This window comes from Stegostoma tigrinum, chromosome 3, assembly GCF_030684315.1.
Source record: "Stegostoma tigrinum isolate sSteTig4 chromosome 3, sSteTig4.hap1, whole genome shotgun sequence".
NCBI classification, from domain to species: Eukaryota; Metazoa; Chordata; class Chondrichthyes; order Orectolobiformes; family Stegostomatidae; genus Stegostoma; species Stegostoma tigrinum.
The window spans coordinates 100,468,159-100,482,023 of record NC_081356.1 but is presented as its reverse complement, the minus strand read 5'-3'; the positions used below and the strand labels follow the sequence as shown (position 1 = coordinate 100,482,023).

At 42.5% G+C, this 13,865-nt stretch overlaps 1 protein-coding gene across 5 annotated transcripts in view; it reads left to right on the top strand.

The window, feature by feature from the left end:
- The window catches only part of rasgrf2b (Ras protein-specific guanine nucleotide-releasing factor 2b), a 250,703-nt gene that overhangs the window by 73,224 nt on the left and 163,614 nt on the right, over positions 1-13,865 (top strand). The window lies entirely within an intron of this gene.

Genomic DNA, 13,865 nt, shown 5'->3' with positions numbered 1-13,865 from the left:
CTTGTATGTTCCTATTAAGTTGCCTCAGCTCTTCTAAACTCCAGTGGATACAAGTTTAGCCTATCCCACCTTTCCTCATAAGACAACCCATTCATTAGTCTGGCAACTGAACTGCTTCCAATGTATTTATGTACTTTGTTAAATAGAGTCACTAACAGTGTGGCCTTACCAGTGTCCTGTGTGACTGAAGCATAACCTTTCTACTTTGGTATTCAAATCATCTCCTGATAGATGTTATCATTTCTAAATTTTAGTTTTCCTAATTACTTGCTGTGCCTTTTCCTAACCTCATGTGTTTCATGCACTATGGCACCCTGATCCCTTTGCATCTCAGCAATCTCTTACCATTTGGATAACATGCTTCCTTTTTCCTTCTTTCTGCCAAAATGGACAATTCCACATTATAATCCACTTGTCAAATCTTTGCCCACTCACATAACCTAACTTACTTTCCTACTTATCTTTAATTCATTAGCAAACTTGGCAACATCTTTTATCCAAATATTTCTTAATCAACCTGTTCAGAGATGTTATACACACCTCTGGAGCAAGTGGGACTTGAACCCAGGACTCTACCGCTACACCACAAGAGACCCATTCATCCCTTCTGCTAAGTTATTCATATAAATTGTAAACAGCTGCAGTTGCAGCAGCAATCCCTGCAGCAAATCACTCATTACAACTTGCCAAGCTGAAAAAGACCCATTAGTGCCTATTCTCGGCTTCCTGTTAGCCAGCTAATCTTTTATCGATGTAATATGATATCCACTACACTGTGAGCTGTACTTTCTGCAATAACGTTTGATATATCACCTTATCAAAATTCTTCTGGAAATTTAAGAACAGCACTTATTACCTCTTGAAAAGAAAATCTCCAATAAATTGGTCATATATGATTTCCCTTTCACAAAACCGTTGACTGCATGATAACCTTGAACTTATCTAAGTAGTCTGCTATATCATCTTTAATATTAGCTTCTGACATGTTCCCAGTGACAGATCTTAAGCTAACTGGCCTGCTTTCTGCCTCCCTCTCATTTTGAATAAAGGAGTCACATTTGTTTTCATCCAATTCAATTGGACCTTTCCTGAATCAAGGGAATTTTGGAAAATTAAAACCAATGCATCAGATATCTCAAACCAGTGATAATGGGAACTGCAGATGCTGGAGAATCCAAGATAACAAAGTGTGGAGCTGGATGAACACAGCAGGCCAAGCAGCATCTCAGGAGCACAAAAGCTGACGTTTCGGGCCTCTCTGATGAAGGGTCTAGGCCTGAAATGTCCAGTCCCTATACACCTGTATTCCGCATGCAGATGGCCTCAAGGCCCTCCGCTTCTTCCTGTCCTGCAGGCCCGACCAGTCCCCCTCCAACGACACCCTCATTTGCCTAGCCGAACTCGTCCTCACCCTCAACAACTTCTCTTTCGATTCCTCCCACTTCCTACAGACAAAGGGGGTGGCCATGGGCACCCGCATGGGCCCCAACTATGCCTGCCTCTTTGTAGGTTACGTGGAACAGTCCCTCTTCTGCACCTACACAGGCCCCAAACCCCACTTCTTCCTCCGTTACATTGATGACTGTATCGGCGCCGCCTCTTGCTCCCCAGAGGAGCTCGAACAGTTCATCCACTTCACCAACACCTTCCACCCCAACCTTCAGTTCACCTGGGCCATCTCCAGCACATCCCTCACCTTCCTGGACCTCTCAGTCTCCATCTCAGGTAACCAGCTAGAAACTGATGTCCATTTCAAGCCCACCGACTCCCACAGCTACCTAGAATACACCTCCTCCCACCCACCCTCCTGCAAAAATTCCATCCCCATTCCCAATTCCTCCGCCTCCGCTGCATCAGCTCCCAGGATGAGGCATTCCACTCCCACACATCCCAGATGTCCAAGTTCTTCAAGGACCACAACTTTCCCCCGGCAGTGGTCGAGAACGCCCTTGACCGCGCCTCCCGCATTTCCCGCAACACATCCCTCACACCCCGCCCCCGCCACAACCGCCCAAAGAGGATCCCTCTCGTTCTCACACACCACCCCACCAACCTCCGGATACAACGCATCATCTTCCGACACTTCCGCCATCTACAATCCGACCCCACCACCCAAGACATTTTTCCATCCCCACCCTTGTCTGCCTTCCGGAGAGACCACTCTCTCCGTGACTCCCTTGTTCGCTCCACACTGCCCTCCAACCCCACCACACCCGGCACCTTCCCCTGTAACCGCAGGAAATGCTACACTTGTCCCCACACCTCCTCCCTCACCCCAATCCCAGGCCCCAAGATGACTTTCCATATTAAGCAGCGGTTCACCTGCAGATCTGCCAATGTGGTATACTGCATCCATTGTACCCGGTGTGGCCTCCTCTACATTGGGGAAACCAAGCGGAGGCGTGGGGACTGCTTTGCAGAACTCCTCCGCTCGGTTCGCAATAAACAACTGCACCTCTCAGTCGCAAACCATTTCCACTCCCCCTCCCATTCTTTAGATGACATGTCCATTATGGGCCTCCTGCAGTGCCACAATGATGCCACCCAAAGGTTGCAGGAACAGCAACTCATATTCCGCTTGGGAACCCTGCAGCCCAATGGTATCAATGTGGACTTCATCAGCTTCAAAATCTCCCCTTCCCCCACCGCATCCCAAAACCAGCCCAGTTCATCCCCTCCTCCCACTGCACCACACAACCAGCACAGCTCTTCCTCTCCACCCACTGCATTCCAAAACCAGTCCAACCTGTCTCTGCCTCCCTAACCTGTTCTTCCTCTCACCCATCCCTTCCTCCCACCCCAAGCCGCCCTTCCATCTCCTACCTACTAACCTCATCCCACCTCCTTGACCTGTCCGTCTTCCCTGGACTGACCTATCCCCTCCCTACCTCCCCATCTATACTCTCCTCTCCACCTATCTTCTTTTCTTTCCATCTTCGGTCCGCCTCCCCCTCTCTCCCTATTTATTCCAGAACCCTCACCCCATCCCCCTCTCTGATGAAGGGTTTAGGCTCAAAACGTCAGCTTTTGTGCTCCTGAGATGCTGCTGGGTCTGCTGTGTTCATCCAGCCTCACATTTTATTATCTTGGATTCTCCAGCATCTGCAGTTCCCATTATCACCACACTTTGCTATCTTAGATATCTCAAACCACTTGTTTTGGGATCCTAGTATAAAATCCTTGAAAACCTGGGAACTTGTTAGCCCCCAGCTCCAACAATCTACTTAGAACTTGGTGATTCCTCTGGTGATTGCACCTTTTCAGGGTTCCTCCCTTCCATTTCCTGGTTTATCACAGCTTCTGGTAGGTTAGCTGTATCCTTTACTGTGAAGTCTGACGCAAAAATACCTGTTTGATTCACTTGCCATTTTCATTTTTTAAATTGTCAATTCTATTGTCTCACTTTCAATTTGGACCAGTGCTCACTTAATTAGCTGGGTTTTAAAAGTATTTATACAAACTTTTAACATGTTTTTCTATTTCTGACTGGCTTTCTCTTGTACTTTGTGCTAAATTTTACTATTTATTAATTATTCGTTGAATCTTTGCTGCTTTTTATATTCTGTCCAATTTTCTGATCTGCCACCTGCCTTGCCACAGTTATATGATTTAAGTTTAAAACAGTCTTTAATATTTCTGGTTGACAATGGGTTCTTTTCGGTTTTTTCTTATTGTTCAGAATATATATATTCTGTATCTTCTTAGAATATCCCGTTAAATGAGCGGCACTGCAAGCTTGCCACCTATCCTTTAACCCTATTTGCCGGTTGGTTTTAGCCGAGCTTGCTTCTATGAACTCATAATGATGCTTTTTAACTGTAATAGAAAGTCTCAAACCAACTCTTCTTTTCCTCAAACTGAATAAAAATCTCAATCATATCATGGTTACTGCTACATAGAGATGCCTTCACCATGAAATCCTTATTTAATCCTAGCTTATTACACCATACTAGATTTAGGATGGCTTGCTGTCTGATTGGCTCCAGAAGTTTCTAAAAAACTGTTCTAAATACATTCTATGAACTCCTCATCTAAGCTAGCTTTGCCCATCCAACTTTTCCATTCAATGTGATGTAAAATCTCCCATGATCGTTGCTGTTTTTCTGACAAGTTCTCATTATTTCTTTCTTTATACTCCACCCTAGAGTGTGGTTACCATGAGGAGCTTGTACATCATTTCCACAGATGGCTTACTGCTTTTATCATTCCACATCTCGACGCAACCTGTTTCCACATCCAAGTTTCTTGAACTTCGGTCATCTATCTCTATTGTGTTAATCTCTTCCCTAACTAACATAGAGTCATAAATTCATAATCATACAGAATGGAAACAGAGCCTTTGGTCCAACTTGTCCATGCTGACCAGAAATCCCAAACTTGACTAGTCCCATTTGCCTGCATTTGGTCCATATCCCTCTAGACCTTTCCTATTCATGTGCCCAGTTGTGTGCCACAAGGATCAGTCTGGGTCCATTGTTTTTTGTCATTTACATCAACAATATGTATGACAATATAGGAGGTATGGTTATTATATTTGCAGATGACACAAAAATTCGTGGTATAGTGGATGGTGAATAAGATTATCTAAGAGTACAAAACGATCTTGATAGGACAGGCTAATGGACCGAGAAGTAGCAGACTGAATTTAGTTTAGATAAACATAAGGGCGGCATGGTGGCTCAGTGGTTAGCACTGCAGCCTCACAGTGCCAGGGACCTGGGTTCGATTCCAGCCTCAGGTGACCGTCTGTGTGGAGTTTGCACTTTCTCCCTGTGTCTGCATGGGTTTCCTCTGGGTGCTCCAGTTTCCTCCCACAGTCCAAAGATGTGCAGGCTAGGTGGATCGGCCATGCTAAATTGCCCATAGTGTTCAGGGGTGTGGGGGTTATAGGGGCATGGGTCTGGGTGGGATGCTTCAAGTGGCGGTGTGGACTTGTTGGGCCGAAGGGCCTGTTTCCACATTGTAGGGAATCTCATCTAAATGTAAGGTGTTACATTTTGGTAAGGCAAAGCAGTTCCAGACTTTCACAGATAATAGCTGAACAGAGACACCTAGGGGGTTCAGTTACATTGTACCTTTAGAGTGGCATCGCAAGTAGATAGGTGGTGGAGGAAGTGATTAGCATGCCTGCCTTCATTGATCAGAGCATTGGGTACAGGAGTTGGGACATCAAGTTGCATCTGTACAAGACATTAGTGAGGCCACTTTTGGAATATTGAGTACAGGGTGGCACAGTGCCTCAGTGGTTAGCACTACAGCCTCACAGCATCAGGGACCTGGGTGCGATTCCAGCCTCGGGCGACTGTCTGTGTGGAGTTTGCACATTCTTCCTGTGTCTGTGTGGGTTTCCTTTGGCGCTGTGGTTTTCTCCCACACTCTCAAAGATGTGCAGGCTAGGTGGATTGGCCGGGCTAAAGTGCCCACAATTTTCAGGGATGTGTAGATTAGGGGGATGGGTCTGGGTGGGATGCTCTGAGGGTTGGTGTGGATTTGTTATTACTGAGGGGTCTGATTCCAAGCTATGGGGTTCCTATGAATTCTGATCACCCTACTATAGTAAGGATGTTGGTAAACTAGAAAGGGTGCATGAAAAGTTTACAAGGATGTTGCCGGGACTGGAGGGTTTGAGGTTATAAAGTGAGGTGGACAGACTGGGACATTTTTCCCTGAAATATCGGAGACTGAGGGATAACTGCATAAAGGTTTATAAAATCATGAGGGGCATAGATAAGGTGAACAACAAAAGTCATTTTCCTGGGGCACGGAGTCTAAAACTGGACAGCATAGGTTTAAAGTGAGAGAGGAAAGATTTAAAAGGGATGTGAGAGGCAACCTTTCCACATAGAGGGTGGTGTACGTATGGAATGAGCTGCCAGAGGAGGTTGCAGAGGTGGCTACAATAACACTTTTAAAGAATAACAACTGTCTGTCTTCTACCGAAGAAGCCAATTTTGTATCCAATTGGCCATCTCTCACTGAAACAATATAAGAATACAAGCACATAAAAACAAAGAGCAAGAGTACAGCATATAGGACCTTGAATCTACTCTTCTATTTAGTACCTTCATTTCTGATCTCTGCCTCAACTTCACTTTCCCAACTGCTCGATTTCCCAAGAGACCAAAAATCTTTCAACCCTGTTGTTAAATATATTCAACAACGGAGCACCTATAGCTCTTGGAGCAAGAGAATTCCAAAGATTGACAAGCACTTGAGGAAATACATTTCTATTCATCTCAGTCTTAAATGATCAAACCCTCAAGAGTACGCCCAAAGTTTTGGGTTGCCTGATCAGCAGAAACAATCCTTCAATACCTACTCTATCAAACCTCCTCAGAATCTTGTACATTTTAGATTAGATTAGATTCCCTACAGTGTGGAAACAGGCCCTTCGGCCCAACGGGTCCACAGCGCCTCTTGAAGCATCCCACCCAGACCCATCCCCCTATAACCCACACACCCCTGAACACACATTTCTACAAGAATAACCCTCATCTTCTAAACCATATAGAATCTGGAGTCAAGTTACTCACCAGGTCATTACAGGACAATTCTCTCATTCCAGGGACCAATCCATTGAAGCTTCAATGTACAACCTCCAGTACAAGTATATTGTCCCTTAAATGCGGACACCAAAACTGCACCCAGTGCTCCAGCTAACAAAGTGTGGAGCTGGATGAACACAGCCGGCCAAGCAGCATCTTAGGAGCACAAAAGCTGACGTTTCGGGCCTAGACCCTTCATTAGAACCATTATCTCCAGTGCTCCAGCTATTCTCTTACCAAAGCTCTGTTATATACTGAAGCCAAACTTGTAAGGATACACCTTCCTATATTGTTGTGAAGAGACCATATAAAGCAGAGAACAACAATTCTTTGATCATTGCAGGTACAATTTTTTTTCAAAGAATTGATGTGCCCTTGGGAACAGGACTACCCCATCACCTTTTCTTAGTTTTCAGTCCTTCCTAAACGTCCTGCACCCCGTAAGATTCACATTTCCATCTGTCATTCTGTTGTCATGGATCTGTAATGGGTACCAGATAGCACTTACTTTTTGAATTTGTGCTTTCAGTTGATTTGTTTTGTTTTGAATATTACGTGCACTCAGATATAGAGCCTTTATCTTTAAACTCTTAATTGTTTTTGTAAATTCTCATCTTATCAGTTGGTTTACTCATAGATTTGTACTCTATCCCTCTTCCTCTTATTGACTCTATTATTTCCCATATTAATTCTCATCTCACTGGCCTTGACTTCTACGCTTTGACTTATCACATTTTCCCAAATTGGCCCCTTTTCCCCCACTATTTAGCCTAAAATTCTATCTACTTTCTTCCTCATGTCATTGGCAAGAACACCAGCCCCAGCACGGTTCAGGTGGACACTGTTCCAACAGGTGCAGATCCCACTTTCCCCATTATAGTCGCCATTGCCCTGGGAACCAGAGTCCACTTCTCCCACACTCGTCTTGATCCACACATACAGCCCACTAGTCTGATTTATCTGATGTTAATTTGTACATGGCTCACCGAATAATCCTGAGATTATGACTGTTGAGGTTCTGCTTCTTAATTTAGCACCTAGCTTCTCAGGCGGACTATGCTGAATCTTTTTCTTTGTCCTACCTACATAGTAAGACCTACATGGACTATGATGACTGGATCCTCCTCTTTCCATTGCAGGTTCCTCTCTGGTCATGAGCAGATGTCCAGAATCTTAGCACATGCAAGCAACATTGCCCTCTAGATTTTTCTGCAGAGAATCACATCAATCCACACACCATCCCCCTGCACCCCTGCCATTGTTCCCTATTGGTACACTCCTCCTTACTCCCTTCTCTTGAATGGCTTATTGTACTTGAAAGGACAAAGAAAGAGATTCAGTGCAATCACTATGAGGAGCTAGGCACTAAATTAAAAATCAGTGCTTCAAAGATCATAGTCAGTCAGCTCATTCCCCCTTACTTTTACCCAAATGAGCTGAAAGAGCCACAAAACTCTTGGACAATTGCAAAAGCTGAACTTCCTGCCCTCTTTGACCCTTGAGCTTTCTCACTTGCAGTCACACTCTACAGTTTCTGACCAAATCATCTAGTATAAAGAATCCTGATAACTTTGCCCCTTCCTGATTCATTGCAGTGTCTGTAGTTCAGCTTCCAGTTCAGTTGATGCTGCTCAAACATCAATTACAGCAACATGTTTATCAGCTTCTGGTGATAACACAATTGATCATATTTTTCATAATATGCGAAACGTATCCAAGCATTTATGTTGACCTCTTCATATCAATCAAGGCTGTTCTTAAGAAAAATTCCCTCTCATTTCTATCCAGGTCTAAACACAGACTGGATTCCACCAATTTCTGCTCCAGATGTATTGTTATTGTTGTGGACAAGACGAGTTACACCATAGATCTGAAGGCATCTGTAGAGAGAAAAACAATATTAATATTTCAAGTCCAGTGTCTCTTTGTCAGAAATGGTGGTACTGGTAACTGGTGGTATTTAGACTGATGACAAGGGGTGGGCATGGGGGAAGGGGTGGTGATGTTGAGGGGTGAGTCAAATAGATGGAGACGGTGCCCAGAAGAAAGTGTGTGAGGATAAAAAGAGAAGCAGACAAAGAGATCCCTAACTACAAGCAGGGAGAGAAATAAATGCCGAATGGTTTCTAACAGGAGGTGTGAATTTTTGAAAATGGGTTGCTTGTGCTGAGAGCAGCCCATACAGAGCAGGATGTGGGGTACAGAGTGGATCATGAACATGGAGAAGAATGTTCACATTCCAAAATTATTAAACTCAGTTTTGAGTTCCCAGACGAAAGTTGGGGTGTTGTTCCTCCAGCTTGCTTTTCTCCTGTGAACAAAACTAAACAGCGTTTGTCAAAAATTGCAAAACTATCTTCGCATGCACAATCACGTTATCGACATTAAGTAGTTCTCAACATTCAGGATTTGGTTATAATATAATTAATAGGAATTTTTCAAATTCATTTGAAACAATGTTTCCTTTATTAAATAATTCAACATATTACATCTATGTCAAATGTCGTATTTGTTCTGTTAAGTTGATCAATGGATGAAATTATCAGCTTAAGGGACAAATAACAAGGGCAGAATATTGATAATGGTATCCAATTGTAAATGTTAGTCCCATTAAAAAGGCTTGCAATAAAAAAGTGGCAGCTGATATGTTAGAATATTGACTCTGAATGAATTTTAGAGTGAATTAAAACAGTGAATCATCAGAATTAAAACTTTTTTCAGTCTCCTGATAGCAATCTGGATATACAGTGCCAACTTCGGTCAATAGTGCAGTGCAGAATTTAATTATCAAGATAAAACAATACAATTTTGCAGTTTAATTTCGGTTTTATGCTTGGGAACTTCACTTGAAATTATTCTGTACTATTCTGGGAAGTCAAAGGAAATAGACTTGAATAGATTGAAGTGTTCACTTGAGAGGAGTCTATATACACATGATTACAAAATGAGCAGTAGTGGCATCTGTCCTGTTTGTTGGAGTCAGAAGTAGTCAAGAAATTTGCAGAAAGAATAAAACTTAATAACATGTAAGATGGTCCAATCAATCAAATAATACTAATTCCTAAAGTCTATAATTCAGGATATTAGTGAACTTGAACATTTTTAACTGAAGTCAATTTTTATTTGTAAAATATATTTCATTCTTAACAAACCTGATCGTTTTTATTTTGAAGGAATGACTGAAGGAATGAATGGAGGAAAACCTGGAGTGAATAGACTGCCATTTGAGGGAAGGCGAGGCAGGTTAGGCCTGTCTCCTCTGGAGTTTAGAAGAGTCTGAGGTGACTTAATTGAAACATATGTAAGATCTTGAAGGAACTTGACCAGGTGAATGTGAAAAGGATGTTTTCTGTAGTTGGAGAATCTGGAACGGGGGGGTGGGGGGGGGGGGGGGGGGTGTCGTAATTTAAAGACAAGAAGTTGTCCATTTAAGACCGGGATGAGGAAACAAATTTTTATTGAAGGGGGTTGTGATTGGCATTCCCTTTCTCAAAAGGCAACGGATGCAGAATATTTAAATATTTCAATGCCGGGGTATGTGGATTCTTGATTATTAAGGGGATGAAAGATTGTCAGGGATATGCAGGAATGTAGAGCTGAGGTCAAAATCAGATCCACCTTGATTTTGTTGAATAGTAGAGCAGCTTGAAAGGACAAGTGGCCTACTCTTGTTTCTAGTGTGCATGTTGGAAATGACATTGGATGTTATCTGTAAATACTTCAGAATGTATTTCATCAAGTCCATCAGATGTTTCTGTTAGCAAAACTTGAAATTCAAGGATTGGACAAAATTATTGACTGGGAAGGAGATTCATTGAAAGCTAGGAGACAGATTGTAGAGATAATGAACAAGACATAGGTGTCCAATGAAATTTGAGTTGGGCCCTCAACTTCTGATCGTATTTATTCACAATTTAGATGATGTAGTAGAAAACCGTATAGCCATATTTGCTGATATTGGAAAGGTATACAGCATTGCAAACTGTGAAGATGGCACCATAACGTCACAAAGGGACATAAGGGGCAAGCTTTCCACATAGCGGGTGATGTATGTATGGAATGAGCTGCCAGAGGAAGTGGCAGAGGAGAGTGCAATTACACATTTAAAGAATAACAACCCTCTGTCTTCTACCATCAAGCCAATTTTGTATCCAATTGGCCATCTCTCCCTGAAACAAGAATATATAAGAACGAAGACCAAGAGTACAGCATATAGGACCTTCAGTCTACTCTACTATTCAATACCTTCATATCTGATCTCTGCCCCAACTCCACTTTCCCAAATGCTCGATTTCCCGACAGACCAAAAATCTTTTAATACCGTTGTTAAATATATTCAACAATGGAGCATCTACAGCTCTGGGTTCAAGAGAATACCAAAGATTGACAAACCCTTGAGAAAATAAATTTCTGTTCATCTCAGGTAGCATAATATCACAAAGAAACACAGATTAATTAAATTTTTAAAAACAGGCAAAGTGGATTTCAAATGAATGTGGGCGAATGGAATCTACAGAGAATGAAATGGAATACTTTTAAATGGCAGAAAACTAGAAATAGTGGAGGCCCAAACATATACCAGGACCATTAAATGTCATCAGTTGTGTAGAAAATATCGTAATGGAGAATAGAACATTGGCTTTCCTGTCTAGAGAAGTACAATACAAGGGAGTAGAAGTCATGCTTCAGCTGTACAAAGCCTTAATTAGACCAAACCTAGAATACTGTGAGCAGCACCATACAGAATGTTGATAGAATTTATTGCCCTTATTAGGAAAGAGGGCAGTGTCAATGTACCAGAATTATACCTGGATTCTAATTGTTAAAATATGAGGAGAGACTAAACAGAATAGTATCATATTCCATAGAAATGTTACAAGATAATTAGGAATTTGGGAATTTTAAGAGGTGTTAGTGTGGCCATTTTAGAATACTGTGTACAGTTCTGGTTGCCATGCTACAGGAAGGATAGTATTAAATTAGAGAGGGTGCAGAAAAGATTTACAAAAAAATTACTGGGTCTGGAGGGTTTGAGTTATACAGAGGCTAGATAGGCTTGGACGTTTTTCACTGGATTGTAGGAGGTTGAGGAGTGACCTTACTGAGGTTTATAGCAAAGATCTTTTCCCTAGGGTATGAGGGCTCAAAAATGAGAAGGCACGAGTTTGAGGTGAGAGGGGTAAGATTTAAAAGGGACCTGAGGGGTAACATTTACACGCAGAGTTTGGAGGGTATGTGCAGTGAACCACCAGAGAAAATGGTAGATGCAGGTTCACTTACAATATTTAAAAGACATTTGGAAGGCACATGAATAGCAAGGTTAGAGCAGCATGGGCCAAAGCGTGCAAATGGGACTAGTTTAGTTTGGGAAACCTGGCCAGCATGGACAAGTGGGGCTGAAGGGCCTGTTTCTGTGCATTATGACTCTATGTCAAGTGGAACAAGGAAGGTAGCTAGAATTTATTTATGCTGGAACCAAGTCTAGGAGCAGGCATTGACTAAAACTTCAGTCGAGATCCTTCAGAAGTGAAGTTTTGAACAACTTTTAGAAAGCAAATTTGGATTTGGATTCAGATTTGGAGCTCCCTTCCAGAAATTACAATTGATACACAATCAGTTGTTCAGTTTCAGTCTGAGGTTCATAGATTTTTGTTAACAAAAGCTATTGAGGAGTAAGGTTTAAAGGTGAGTATGTGGAATTAAGTTGCAAATCAACCATGATCCCATTGAATGGTACTAAAGGCTCAAAGGAATAAATACTCCATAGCTGTTTGTACATTCCTAATTTAGAACAGTCATACATAGACATGTGGCAATTATAACACAAGAACAGACCATTCAGTCCAATGTGCCTGTCCCAGATATACCACTCCATAAGCAAGCACTTCTAACTGCATTTACCGAAACTCTCCAAGATCCTTTCGTTCACTTCTCCCTCACCTATCTTGAATGCCATCCCATGTTGAATGTTCATATGGATTCTGCTTCTGTCGTGAAATTGGAAATGATCTCCAGCACCTTGCGACTCCCATATTCTCTCTTGAGAACCTTGAGGATGTTCTCTCTTTCTATATCTTGTGTTTATGGTTCTTTAGAGATTTGGTTGACTTACTGGGCTGGAGTTTTGATTTTGCAGTGCAGAGTGATGTCAGCAATGTGGTTTCAATTCCCACATTGGCTAAGGATACCATGAAAGACTGTCCTTCTCAACTTCTTCCCTTGCTTGAGGTGTGGTGATGGTCAGGTTAAACCAAATGTCTTGCTCACTGATTAGACAATGGTCCAGTGGTTTGGTAGGATTATGTATATCTTTATACCCCTCAGTGACTGCAAACATTAGTTGAAATTGACTGATATTTCACAAAGAGCAGGCTGAATTGGGTAGGAAATACTAATCGAATGTAGCTAAATCAGATCGGAAATTGGCTTGCTGAAAGAAGACAGAGGGTGGTAGTTGATGGGAAATGTTCATCCTGGAGACCAGTTACTAGTGGTGTACCGCAAGGGTCGGTGTTGGGTCCACTGCTGTTTGTCGTTTTTATAAATGACCTGGATGAGGGCGTAGAAGGATGGGTTAGTAAATTTGCAGACGACACTAAGGTCGGTGGAGTTGTGGATAGTGATGAAGGATGCTGTAGATTGCAGAGAGACATAAATAAGCTGCAGAGCTGGGCTGAGAGGTGGCAAATGGAGTTTAATGCAGACAAGTGTGAGGTGATGCACTTTGGTAGGAGTAACCGGAAGGCAAAGTACAGGGCTAATGGTAAGATTCTTGGTAGTGTAGATGAGCAGAGAGATCTCGGTGTCCATGTAGACAGATCCTTGAAAGTTGCCACCCAGGTTGACAGGGCTGTTAAGAAGGCATACGGTGTTTTAGCTTTTATTAATAGAGGGACCGAGTCCGGAACCAAGAGGTTATGGTGAAGCTGTACAAAACTCTGGTGCGGCCGCACTTGGAGTATTATGCACAGTTCTGGTCACTGCATTATAAGAAGGATGTGAAATCTTTGGAAAGGGTGCAGAGGAGATTTACTAGGATGTTGCCTGGTATGAAGGGAAGGTCTTACGAGGAAAGGCTGAGGGACTTGAGGCTGTTTTCATTAGAGAGAAGAAGGTTGAGAGGTGACTTAATTGAAACATATAAAATAATCAGAGGGTTAGATAGGGTGGATAGGGAGAGCCTTTTTCCTTGGATGGTGACGGCGAGCACGAGGGGGCATAGCTTTAAATTGAGGGGTGAAAGATATAGGACAGATGTCAGAGGTAGTTTCTTTACTCAGAGTAGTAAGGGAATGGAACGCTTTGCCTGCAACGGTAGTA